The sequence below is a fragment of the Felis catus genome, chromosome A2 (genome assembly GCF_018350175.1).
Source record: "Felis catus isolate Fca126 chromosome A2, F.catus_Fca126_mat1.0, whole genome shotgun sequence".
Classification (NCBI taxonomy): Eukaryota; Metazoa; Chordata; class Mammalia; order Carnivora; family Felidae; genus Felis; species Felis catus.
In genome coordinates, this window is record NC_058369.1 from 117,368,264 (window position 1) to 117,381,091 (window position 12,828).

The 12,828-nt window shown below is 42.6% G+C and overlaps 1 long non-coding RNA gene across 1 annotated transcript in view; it reads left to right on the forward strand.

Annotated features, from left to right (window-relative positions):
* LOC123383909 overlaps positions 1-12,828 on the forward strand; it is a 101,323-nt gene that overhangs the window by 17,365 nt on the left and 71,130 nt on the right. Inside the window, exon 2 of the long non-coding RNA XR_006594287.1 lies at positions 10,420-10,582. This is a non-coding gene — a long non-coding RNA (uncharacterized LOC123383909). The remainder of the gene's footprint in view (positions 1-10,419; positions 10,583-12,828) is intronic.

Genomic DNA, 12,828 nt, shown 5'->3' on the forward strand with positions numbered 1-12,828 from the left:
CTCTCTCTAATCAGATTATAGATGCCACAGAGATGGAAAATATCTTTTGAATCAATATCAACTAAACAAAGTGCCTGATGGGTGATGACCTAGAAGGTGATCTACCACTATTTACTCAGTTAAATTACGTATTTTCTAAGCATTCAACCTCATAAACCACAATGAACATAATTCATAATATTTTGAATTATTTTCAAATATTTTATATTTGAAAATTAATATTTTCTCTAGTAATAAACTTCCTCTAGTAATAATTATGAGGAATTGAAGTGTTTTTGTTTTTTTTTACCAAGAGTAGAGTTTCAAAATGAAAGTGAATTTTGAAATAACTACTTACAGAAATCTACAGGATTATATCTACCCTTTCATTATGAAAAAAAGATAATAATGAATCATTTTCAATTTTTGTTATGCTCCTAGAACCCCTTTTCTCCACTTTTATTAATACAATAATAATATATTGTAACAGTATTATGTACAACTAATACTATATACCCAAGGTAAATTTGAAACTGAGGAACTTAGATAACTCATGCTTCCAAACTTTTCTTTAGCTCCAAATACGGGGATCCCAGGTGAAAGGTGTTCTTTATTTTATTTTCTTAGGCCTTAGGCTTTTCTGCATTGGCACATCTAAAAGATCTAGTTTGCCATATAGTAGTCAATCCTCAATATTTATGCATATCCGACTGCCTTGCACATTACTTCAGAGCCTCTCAGGCTCACCTTCATGGGTCCATACCCCAGCACCGTCTGTATCAAGGGAATCACTATGGAACTGCTCAGGGCTTACACATGTGTAACTCCATTAATAATATCAGAGTAATTAATATCCTCAGGGCAAACTCCCGACCAATGGAGGGTGGGATCTGAAGCATAAATTCTTCCCTTTGTTCCTCTTGAATGGATAGTTCTGAAATACCAGTTCCATGGCTGGTTATTTGGTCCTGGAGGATCAAGTCACCAGTTGCTTCTATGATGCATCCTTATATTGGCACTTCCTCTTTCCTTCCTCTCTCCCCTTGTCCTTCGTTCTTGTCCCCAGGGATTATACCAATCAAGTACTCACATGTATACCTTTGTCCCAGGCTTTACTTTCTGAGGCGCCTAAGCAAGGATGTTATAACAGTTGAGAGGATTGGTGGTGAGAGAAACTGAAATAAACTGTTGGGGTTCTAAAGTTCATTTGATCTTTGATCTGCAACAAGTGATATTCTTCTTAGGCTAATATAAAAACAATATACTGATATTACCTGGGCATACTTGCTTGGTGCCGAAAACAACCACAACCATAACCACAATAAAACACAGTCCACTTTGGATTAGAATTTTGTCCCAGACCATCCACAAAGTGGCTAATTCACGTTCAGATAATCTATGGATGGCCATATTCATACTAAGAAAAGAGCTACCTAGAGAAACAAATATGCAATATGGTAATTCAGGACCATGAACAAAGGACACAATCACTTCATCCACAAATATTTCAGTATGGCTCTCTAATATAACAAGCAGGTACTTACAAAGATACCACAAGGCCATTATGACATCTACAGAATTAACAATAATGGATCACAAAATAATGCTTGTCTTAAAAAAGATTGTCTTACAGTTTGAATGTAAACAAGGCCCATACATTGCATTTCATATGTCTTGGATTTCTCTTAATCTATGTCAACCCCTTTTCTCTTTTAAATGCTACTGTTAGTTCAAGAAACATAGTCATTTGTCCCAAAGAGTGTCCAAATTCTGAATATGTGGGCAATTGTCCTCTTGTCCTTCAAAATAAAATGGAATACAAAAGAAAACTTTTTTAAAGTATTGTCAGATGGCATTTATTTTTAGTTGATAAAGATTCTGTACACTCTATTCCTTTGGGGATTAGTAGTCATACTTAGTGAAAGTTATACTTAGTAGGTCAGTAATGAAATCTATATTTTTCTATTATTGGGAAGTAATGGAAATTTTAGCTCAACCTTGACAGCTATACATTTACAATATTTAAATAATTTTTCTGCTTACATTTCAAATGGAGAACCAATATTTTTTGTACCAATAAGGTGATGATTTTTGTTGTTGTCATCAGAATCCTAGAATCCTAGACAATGGATTCCTGGAGGTCAATTACTCTAACACTTTCACTTTGCAGGTGAATAAACGTGAGCTCAGAGATGCCAACTGAATCCACATCAACATCATGCTAGCAGGTTAAGGGCACCGGGCCCCAAACCCTACACTCCTGATTGCCCAGTCCTGTGCCCATTCTAGTGGCCATTGTACTCACCCACTGGTTGCAGACTTACTTGGCGTAGGTTGGCAACACTTCTGAAGCCAGGATGACTCTCTTTCTTTTGCCGAAGGCCATCCTGTGTATAATAAGACATTAAGCATAATTGTGAGTTTAATTCACAGCTATGCTGAACTAATACTAAAATGTATTTGAAAGGTTGCTGAATTCTTGGAAGCCTGACTCTTGCTATGGGCAATACACTGTTCTTTTCATCATTATTTCAAAATATACATAATGAACTCAGTTATTCTACCATGCTGACTTTCATCATTTCCAGTTAATATTTCTGAAGATTCATACAATTTAAGAGAGAAACGTAGGAGTGTGAGCTACCATGAAACATGCATAAGTAATGATAATGATGATTTAATGAATAAAATAGCCTGGACTTAGAGTAAGGGTATTTCCCATTTTTATAGGAATTGATGATAAATTTTAAAGCTTTTGTCAGCAACATTAGACTTCTTGCTAATTTATTTGAAGCAAATGAACAAATAGGTCCTTTAGAAGGCAGCTTCAGCTGAATCCTTGTCTGAAGGATATATCAAGGCTGCCATTAGTAGTAGTAAGGGTTTCTTTTTCTTTTAAAGCTTATTTAGTTATTTTAAGAGAGAGAGGGAGAGAGAATGAATGGGGTTGGAACAGAGAGAGAATCCCAAGCAGACTCCTCGCTATCAGCACAGAACCTCATGCGGGGCTTGATCTCACAAACTGTGAGGTCATGACCTAGGCTGAAATTAAGAGTTGGATGTTTAACTGACTGAGCCACCCAGATGCTCCAGTAGTAAGGGTTTCTTTACCCCACCCTCTATGACATTCTGTCCTAGAATGGGGGCATTTGGGTTCAGCCTTTAGTGAAAAGTGAATCCAAGGAGAGTGATGTTTTAGAGAACAGTCCAGTTCAATCTTTAGCTCTTCTATTTATTGATTATGTGACTTGGGACAGAAGTTTTGAAACTATTTCAAGCTTTAGTCTCTTCATCTAGAAATGAGCGTTTTTAGAGAATCCAATGAAATAATAACTGTAAAACTCTTAGCATAACATCTGGCATACAGGAAACATTCTATTACAATGAACTCTTACTATAATCATCTTTTACAATGAGTGAGACTTTTCTGTTTATTCAAGTAAAATATCACGATGGCCCATTCAGGGGAGAGCTGAACAGCACTTCAAATTTTGATGAGCTAAAATGAGAGATGAGATGCATCCAAAATAAGTGCCAAGTGACACAGGTTCATTTCCCCCACCCAAAGGATCACAGAATCAAAGAAGGGTTCTGCTGGTTAAGAGGAAATATTTTAAATGATCATGGAGGTGTCTTTTTATTTTATAGAGCAAGAACTCAGTATCTACTCTTTCAAAAAATCTTAGCAAAACCTATAATCCCTACAATCATCAAAATTCGTGGGGCTATTGATTTATTTAGTTTGATTTATTGGTTTGGATTAATTAGTTGGTGAGAGTGTATTGAGGGGAAATTAATCTCTTGATAAGAACAGTGCTAATGTTAACAGATAAAATATTACATACACACTCTTATCCATTAAGAGAAACTGAAGAAACCTGGGTAGAAGCATATTACTTGAGGGTTGAGAAGAAGCAGCAGCACTTACTTGAAGCAAACTAATCTAATTACATAAGAAAGAAGAAAGGAAAAGAGAATGAACAATGGTGATGAGTGGGGTGTGTGTGAGGGGTGGTCATGAAGCCTGACCATTTATCACATGAAATATTGGACTGCGCTGAGGTTGGGTAACTTTGGACACTGCGAAGGCCCTATCCTTACTCCCTGAACCTTGGGGTAATCTTTAGACATTACCATTAATTATTTAGACTCAGAAGACTGCAAAAACATCTTGATTCATTGGCAAAGTGACAAGCATATGGTGTGTTTTGCAAAGCCCTCGCTTTCTGTTGAGAGGAAGCTAACATTAATTTCTTACAAATCCTACAGGGACTTTCCAAGCCAGCCGTTGTTAACATAGTTTGACATCGAAGTTGGAGAGCTTGGAGGAGTTTTGAAAAATAAGTTAGATACAAATTAGTAGCCTTTTTCGGGCTGGTGACAAGGAAGCTTCTGAGGCACCATAGCTTTCCTACAAAGAGCGACAGAGCATCGGACAGCTTTGCAGCTTGATTGATAGTCAAGGTGGCAGGTCTATTTAGTGGGTCCTACAAGATGGTACGCGGAATCTGGTGTTTCCTGCAGTGCTTGGCACTCTCGCAATCTTGGCTCAGGCAAGAGTCCCAGTTCAGATTCACTAAGCATGTGGTGTGATCATGGTCAGGGCTGCCCTCTGGTTGAGGGAGGTGGGCAGCCGGCCCTCCGCCAATACACAAGCTGTTGGAGGGAAGCCCCCAGGGAAATATGAGAGGTGGGAGAGAAAGGGGAGGGGTGTGGTTATATGCAACAAAAGAGATGCAAAGAACCCCTCATCGTCTGTAGCCCAGATACTTATTGTTGTTTGGACTGCTTCTGACAGGGCCTCAAACTTAAGCTGCAAAGTTCCCCATGTTCTAGGGATAGATGTGTTCTATCTTCCATCCAGCGCTGGACTCTTTTTCAGTGACTTCATGGGCAGATCATTCATTTCTTGCCCTCCGCTTCTGGACTTCCTCAAACCTCCATCAGAAAGGCATGGTAACATTTGAATTTTATTTATTGAACAAGTTGATAGAATACAGTTTGCACAAGAATTCTGTCTCTTTTGGCAATAAGGGCTAGCAATTAAGGCGCAAATCAACAGCATTATTAGAAAGTAACAGAAAAAAAGGCTTTGATGATACCAGCAGACAACAGATGAAGATATGAACTATTTGGTTGACTCAGTCTGAAATAGAGTGGGAAAGTAGGAGGGAGCACAGTCCATTCAGTAGGTTCACCTTCTTTTTAACTGGTTGGGGATCAAGGAAGAGAGTGTGGGCAGGTATAAACAGGGTTTAGGTAAAAAATATTTCTGAAGAGAATCTGAAGTGTCTATCATGAGCTGAAATGACCAGTTCTGGATTATTAATGGACAATTTGACCTCTTCAGCCCAGGAATAAAAATTCTTCCTTGAGAAGGGGTCACCTGGTCCTTTTCGGCATGCTTCAAGCAAATCCACCCATAAATTATGTCAGGGATACAGGCATTGGCCATATTTTTAAAAAGACCTTCTTGTCTGGAAAACTCTTTTTTATATTCAGTCAAAACCCCTGTGGTTACAAGTAACCATTTTCCTTCTGTCCCTAGTGAAAAGAAAATATAAACAAGATCAGCTCTCTTTTCATTGTAAAGCCTTTCATATGTTGTGGTCATATAGTCATTCTCCCATCTTCCCCAAACTGTACAAATCCAGTTTTGTTAATATTTCCCTACAGGTGCTATTTTCCAATTGTGTAATCATGTGTTAAATGGATTCTCTCCATATTTCAGTCCCCTTCATATTGAAGGTCTCATACGTGGTCCAGGAGATTCTAGGAAAGTGCTAACTACCAAGAGCAAGATGTCCATATAGTTCCATGACTCTAATTTCTCAGTTTTTCTTGTTTGTGCTTTATCTGTCCTGATAAACTATTATGGGATCATTGCCACAACGTTCTTGGTACTCCCCTGGGTTCAAACTCCCCTCCTTTTCATGTGTGGACTTTGCTTTCCAGCTGTCTGAATGCTTCTTCATAGACCTGTACTCACCATCATGGGAGTGGTGTTTCATGATTTCTCTTGAGACCTTGACACACCCATCCAACAGGTTTGGGGCCCCGTAGGTAGGATATAAAAGGCCGCTCCTGGTCTCTTAATTTCCTCTTCTCTGCCTTGTAAATGCAGTTTCTTTGTCTTGGTGTTTCACCCACAGCCCCTCTTCTCAATGGAAATCTACTCTTCCTTGGGGACCCAGCTCAAATGTCATCCCATTAAACCCCTATGATGGATGACATACTCCTCTCCACTTTCTACTCTTGCAGATGCCCTTAATTTCTAATCCCCAAGTAGAGGTCTAAGAGGGCAAGGCAAGGGTTTTATTTAATTTTTTTATATTCCCAGAAGTTTACAGAATACTTGGCACATCGTAAGTGTTTATAAATGTTTACTGAATTAATTAATCAATTACTGAAATACAGGAGCTTGGAGAACAGACAGAATTGGAAGTCACTAACATAGGGGTATGTTATGCTGCAGGATGCCACAAGATTGGCTCAGAGAGAGAGAGGAGAAAGAGCAAGTGGCCAAGAATTCAGCCAAAAGGATCCCTGGATAGTGTATAATATGTGTGGGGGCGCCTGGGTGGCTCAGTTAGGCAATAGACTTCAGCTCAGGTCATGATCTCACCGTTTGTGAGCGTGGCTCTGGGGAATGGTTGTCCCTTAAGAGTTGTCTGCTCACAAGTGAATTTTCTCCAGAAGATTTTTCAAAACCACTTCCTGGGGCACCCGGGTGGCTCGGTGGGTTAATTGTCCAACTTCGGCTCAGGCCATGATCTCGCAGTATCGAGTTCAAGCCCTGCATCAGGCTGTGCCGACAGCTCAAAGCCTGGAGCCTGCTTCAGATTCTGTGTCTCCCTCTCTCTCTGCCCCTACCCCACTCACACTGTGTCTCTCTCAAAAATAAATAAACATTACAAAAATAAAAAAAAACTGTGTGTGTATGTGAGTGTGTTTATGTGTGTATATATGTGTACGTATGTGTATGTGTGTACATGTGCATGTGTGTATGTGTGTATGCGTGTACATGTATGTGTGTGTGTGTGTGTGTGTGTGTGTGTGTAGGAAGATGAGCTGGCAAAGGAAGCCATGGCCTTGTTAGAGTTCTTGGAGAAGCACTGCTCTGATGGTATTGCTATTTTACAGATGTAGATAAAAAGAATTTCAAGAAAGAAAGTTAAAAAAATAAAATTTAAACCCTGCGGCAGGGCTCTGGTGTTGGAGCCCCTTCCCACCTCTACAACTTAATATCATGCCTCTCTTCTTTGCTCACTGGCTTTCTTTCACTGCTCGAGGAATCGGAGCTATGTCTTGGCTCACAGATTGGTTCTCACTGCTCCTCTGCCTGGGAAGCCCCTCGGTTTCTGCGTCTCTCGGAGGCCACATGTTCGTCTTCTGAGGGCTTCGCTGAGATGCCCCCACCCAGGCTCTTCTCACTGCTCTCCCCATGATGGCTCCCTCTTTCCCCTCCTTTTCAGCCGCCTGCATTTTTCCTTCATAGAACTGATCAGAATTTTAATTTTATTCACGTATATGCATATTTTAATTTTTTATCTGCCCCAGCATGTGAATTCCATGAAAGTCTGAGACTTAGAGAAGAAGAGAGAAATAACAATGAAATAAGAAAGATTTGGATCTAGTTCCCTATCAGAGTTGTGTACTTGTTGGCAAGAGATTTTTCTGCTCACTTCACCCGTCACCCCCGCCAGTTCCCCTGCAGGGCCAGGAACTGGACACTTTCTATTCTCTCTTATCATGGATTTTCATAGGCCACCCTCACGACTTCTCTGCCAGGATAGGACCCTTTCAAATCCATTGTAAACAGAGATGAAGTCTCCTTCCCCAAGGAGAGCTTAACTGTGCCTTCCCGTTCTTGCCTTCTTAGCAGAGCTCAGCTGTAGGGCAAAGATCTCAAGGATGGTTCCAGTCCCAGGAGATCCCCACACGGAGGGGCACAATGGGGTGGCTTCATTGCTATTCTGGGCTCTGGAAATGGAATAGCAGTTGCATTGCTTCCCCTCAGCTGCTCTGTGGGGCGCATGTAAAAATCTCTGCAAACAGTCCCAGTGTGCTTATAAAACCTCAGGTCACTGACAATTGTGGTGCTCATTTGCTGTGGCCAATTTAGCACTAATAAGCTGAAACTGGGCTTCGGGGATTTGTTTCCATGGCATGTAAACTCCCTTTAGAAACACATTCCCCAAAAAGAGATTGCAACCTAATGGATTTTTTTTTTTTCCTTTTCCATTTTTGTAAACTGACTTGTAGCCCATTTCGGAAGCATTTCCCTGTGAGCTGCATCACTGCCTCCATCTTTGTCCGTGTCTGTGCTCCACCAGGGGGCACCTGCCTGCCATCTGACTCAGGGACAAGGGGTGGAGAAGTACCAGAGTCCCAGATTTCTCGTGTCTGGGGACTGTGGGGAGCGACTGTGTCTTCCCCAGGCAAATCCAGTTGCTTTCACATCTGTGCAGCAGACCTGGGTGGCTGGCGGGCAAGGCCCGGGCCAGGGTCCCCAGGTGGGCCTTCGTGCTCTCCTCTCTGAGGCCCTCTGCGGGGCCACCCCCCGAGAAGCCCAGTTGAGGCACACCCACTGCCTCACAGATGGCTGACAGCCTCCCCCCAACTCCACCCTGCTGGGAATGAGCCCTCTTGGAAGCCATGGATCATTCCCGAGGCCTCAGGTCAGAAGAAAGTGCTCCATTTGCGACTCCATTCCCAGTGATTTGGAGGCAGGCACCAGGCCCACAGAGCATCACACTCACTTCTCCCTCCTAGTAGGAGAGCTGATCAAGGCCTCACAGCTTCCATACATTTGGAACAAAATAGAAAAGGGCTCTTTTCTTACCAGCACGAGTGTGCCTGTCTCCCAACAGACAGCCCACGTGGGTTTTTGAGGCCTCCCAGACGAACACATTTGCCAATGTGACACTCCTCTGTAAATACTGACGTGTCATGTTTGCCCGGAATCAGAGGTCCCGGCGTTCCTTCTAGCCTCCTTGAGGCCTGGGGACGCTGAAGGAAAAGCACCCTAGTTCCAACGAAAGCAACATTTTACCAGAAATCTGGCAGGCGCGTGGCCTCCCTATCCCCATGGGCTGATTACAGAGTGCAGTCGCCTAATTGTTTGTGATCTGCCAAACCCTGTTAGGAGTTTGCTTGTACTTTGGAAGTTCTGCCAAAAACTTCTCTCTAGTTCTGGGCAGAGACACCCAGAGACACCTTTGGGGCCAACTTTCTTTCATTCCCTTCAACTAAAATGCAAGCGGTCCTGGGAGAGAGTGGGGAGTGACTGGGGGAGTAGGGAAGGGGAGATGGGGTGACCAAGGGATAAGTGTCAGCTGAGAGTCAGCTCCCTTTTCTCAGCAACTCTGTTAGAAAATCACCGCTTTGCAGCCCATACTTCATTATCTAGGAGAGGTGGCTGACAGACTCAGGGTTCAGGTTAGTTACTCAGACACCAGAAGCCATGAGGACAGTGGCCAGTCACCCAGGCACCACAGTGGCCACAGGAATCTATTCTTGCTGGGTGGTGCTGTTCCTTCGGGGTAGGAGATTGCCATGAGATTGGCAACTGCAAGTTTCTTCCTAGAAGGAAGTTTTCATCATGTGCAGTGTGTGTGTGTATGCAGGGTGTGTGTGTGTGTGTGTGTGTGTGTGTGTGTGTGTGTGTCCTTTTCTCTCTCTCTCTTTCTCTCTCTCATTCTCTCTCTCTCTCTCTCTCTCTCTCTCTCTCTATCTCACACACACACACACACACACACACACACACACACACGGATTGGTGATAACTTTGGTGTGTGGGTCACTGTGATTCTTAACCCAACCATTTCCCAACCCCCTAAATTTGATGTAAACTACATAGACTACACTGGAATCAAATTGTTGGCAGTGGACTAGCCCTGCCAGGTGTTTGGCCTCCGTCTGGTCTGTGCTTCAGGCCCCCTCTCATTGCTCACGGTTCTTATCCTCCTCCATTGGACAAGCCCCCACCACTTCCAAGGCACAAGCTGCCTTCTTCTTCTCTAATGAATGATAGCACGTACCGTATCCATTTATGCCCATCAAGGGCATAACTCACATCCTGGCTGCTGCTGAAAGGGAATTGGCAAATAAAAGAAACACCTGGTGGCCAGATCCCCCCTTGCTCGGGTGTTCTGTCTCTGACCCAGCTGGGAGGCGGGCACTAGGTGGTTGCTGGGTGAGTGGACAGATCCCTGCATAGAGAGGAAGTCCAAGTCTGCCCCAGGAACTCAGGCTGTCTCCCCCTGATCCCCAATTGCCAGACTATCTTCACAAGCAGTGTGGTCTCATTTAAGGAGAAAAAATGAATCCTCCTGGGTAAGAAGTTGGGAGGACTGTGTGTTATTAATTCCTTGGCCACTGGCTAGCAGTGTTAGCCAGGTAAATTATTTCCCACATTTTTGTTTCATTTTTCTCCAGTTTCTGCTCTATTCCATCCCCGCTCATCTGTGAAAAATGGTGGCAGCAAACACTTCCTTATGAGAATGTGGTGAAAATGGATTATGTGGTTGGTGCATTTGGAATCCCGAAAAGGAAATGGGCTGCAAATCCAGATCTCATCACAGGGAGACCAGAGAGACAGGTAAATACCACTGCTGAGAGGCGATGAATCTGGTGGTAGTTATGAAATGCTCATGAGATGTGGCTTGGCTTCATTAAGGCCCCTGTTTTTGGATGTTCTTTTATTTAAAGGTGGCCATTGGCCAAGCGACAAGAACCAGTGGGGTGATGGGTCCGCAGTAGGGCACATGGAAATATTAAAGAATTGAGGGTATTTATTCTGTAGGAGACGAGAGAAAGGCAGGGACCAGTGTTTGAGCCTTCGGAGGTCTGTCACTTAGAAGAAAGATAACAGTTCTGAGTAATCCTGAATGGGTGGAAGCTGAAAGGAGCCAATATTTGAAAACAGCTAAAGGAAGATATTTCTAACCATTAGAATTGCCTGATTGTCCAGTTGAATTCAAACGAATATGAACTGAACACTGACTATACAGAGATGAATAAAACCTTGATGGTCTATGATTTATAATTCAGTGATTTCCTGTGTTAAGCCTAAATCTCCCGATGATTATATTTAAATCGCCACCTGTCTAACAGGGGATCTCCATTTTTCCTCCTCAGATTTGCTGGGATACTCGGCGGGCAACTTAATTTACCATTCTCAACACTCTGTTCCTGCCCCTTTCCTCTACTCTTCACCAGGAATGCCTTTGCCCCTTTTGGGTATGATTTTTAGACTCTGATTTAAAACCTTGGTTTAACCCCAGTGACTTTTACTCAGCCAGCTCCATAGCCATTCTGTTTAGAGTTGAGTCTATCTGGTTGCCACATCTTTGATTTTACTGGTCGGCTCTATGTATTAGGAGTACCGCAGTAGAGAGGACATCTCCCACCTCCACCCACCCCTAAACAGAGGGGGCCATCCGTGAGACGTGGCCTGGGGCAAATTCTATAGGAGCCATGATATCTGCTGATACGGAACCCTTAGGCTTCTAGCCATCAAAGCCATTGCAAGATTTTTAGTTTCCAAAGACTTCACAGAGAAGAGTTGCAACACCAAGACCCCATACTGGATTTTACCGATTTTGATGAGTATCTAAAACTATAGCCCATTCAGATATTGTATCTAAACCCACTTAGAATGTTGGCCAAGTGAGCTGACTTGTATACTCAACTTAATACATATATAATAAGGTTGCATGAAAATAAGTAATTGATGTTCTGTTTTGATCTGTTTTGATCATTCATTCAACAAATATGTACAGGGTTCGTACCATGTTTAATGACCTGGGGCAGATTAAAAACATCATGCAATGTGGCAGGTGCCCTGAAGAAGGGTTTGTAAGATAGGCACTTCTGGAATGACTTTGAAGGCACCATAACGTAATGGATATGAAAACATTTTCTTAACTGTGAAGCATTGCACAAGATACATCTCTTATTTGTCACTAGGAAATCCAAATCACAAAGTGTGACATTTGCAACATTTCTGTGTTTCATTTTGAGGGACCTAAAGTCTATTCACACATAATTATTGTTTATTTACTGCAACCCGTAAATAGCTTTTTGAGGGCCGAGGCTCCCAGTTTTCCTTTCCTAATATCACCAGACCGTGAGAGCATTTAAGCTCACCTCTGAGTCTCTCTGAGACCATCACTTCTTCTCTCCCAGTAGTCACACGTCACTGCTTAAGCAAATCCAGGCCCAGGTCTCTTTTGGCCTGCTCTGATGATCATTTTAGTCTTTTTCTATGTCACTGAGGACGTGATGTCATTACCCCATCCCTCTTCTACACACTGCATCCGTCTACTTCTCTAGCCAGAGGGTGTTTAGCTGGATCTCGGCACATAGAATTTAAGTGAAGAAAACTCCGTAAGCAGAACAGTGATCAAATTGCTTCAGTGTAGCTCTTAATGGACAATATGGAATAATAACATTAAAACAAAGTGTCACCATAAAAGGTTCCGCTATTTTAACTCTAATGATGCAGCCCGTACGTAACTTAGAAGGCAGGCCAGGGGTCAGTAGGAATTCAGTCTGTCCTTGAGTGACCTCTGCTGGTGATTTTAGGGTAAAGTTGCATTTAAACCTTTGGATTAAAAAAGGAAAGAATGCTAGGGAATTCTGAAATGATGGCCGAAGGTGCAGTGGGAGGAATCTCCAAACACCCTTGTTCTCTTCCGGCACACTTGTTTGGCCCTTAGCATGTGTGCTAAGGCACCATGAAAATCATCTACTCCACAACCCTGTGTGGGATTATTGTGACCATCTCACAGACAGGAAAGTGACTATCAGAGAGGTAAACAACTCACCTGGGTCACACTTATC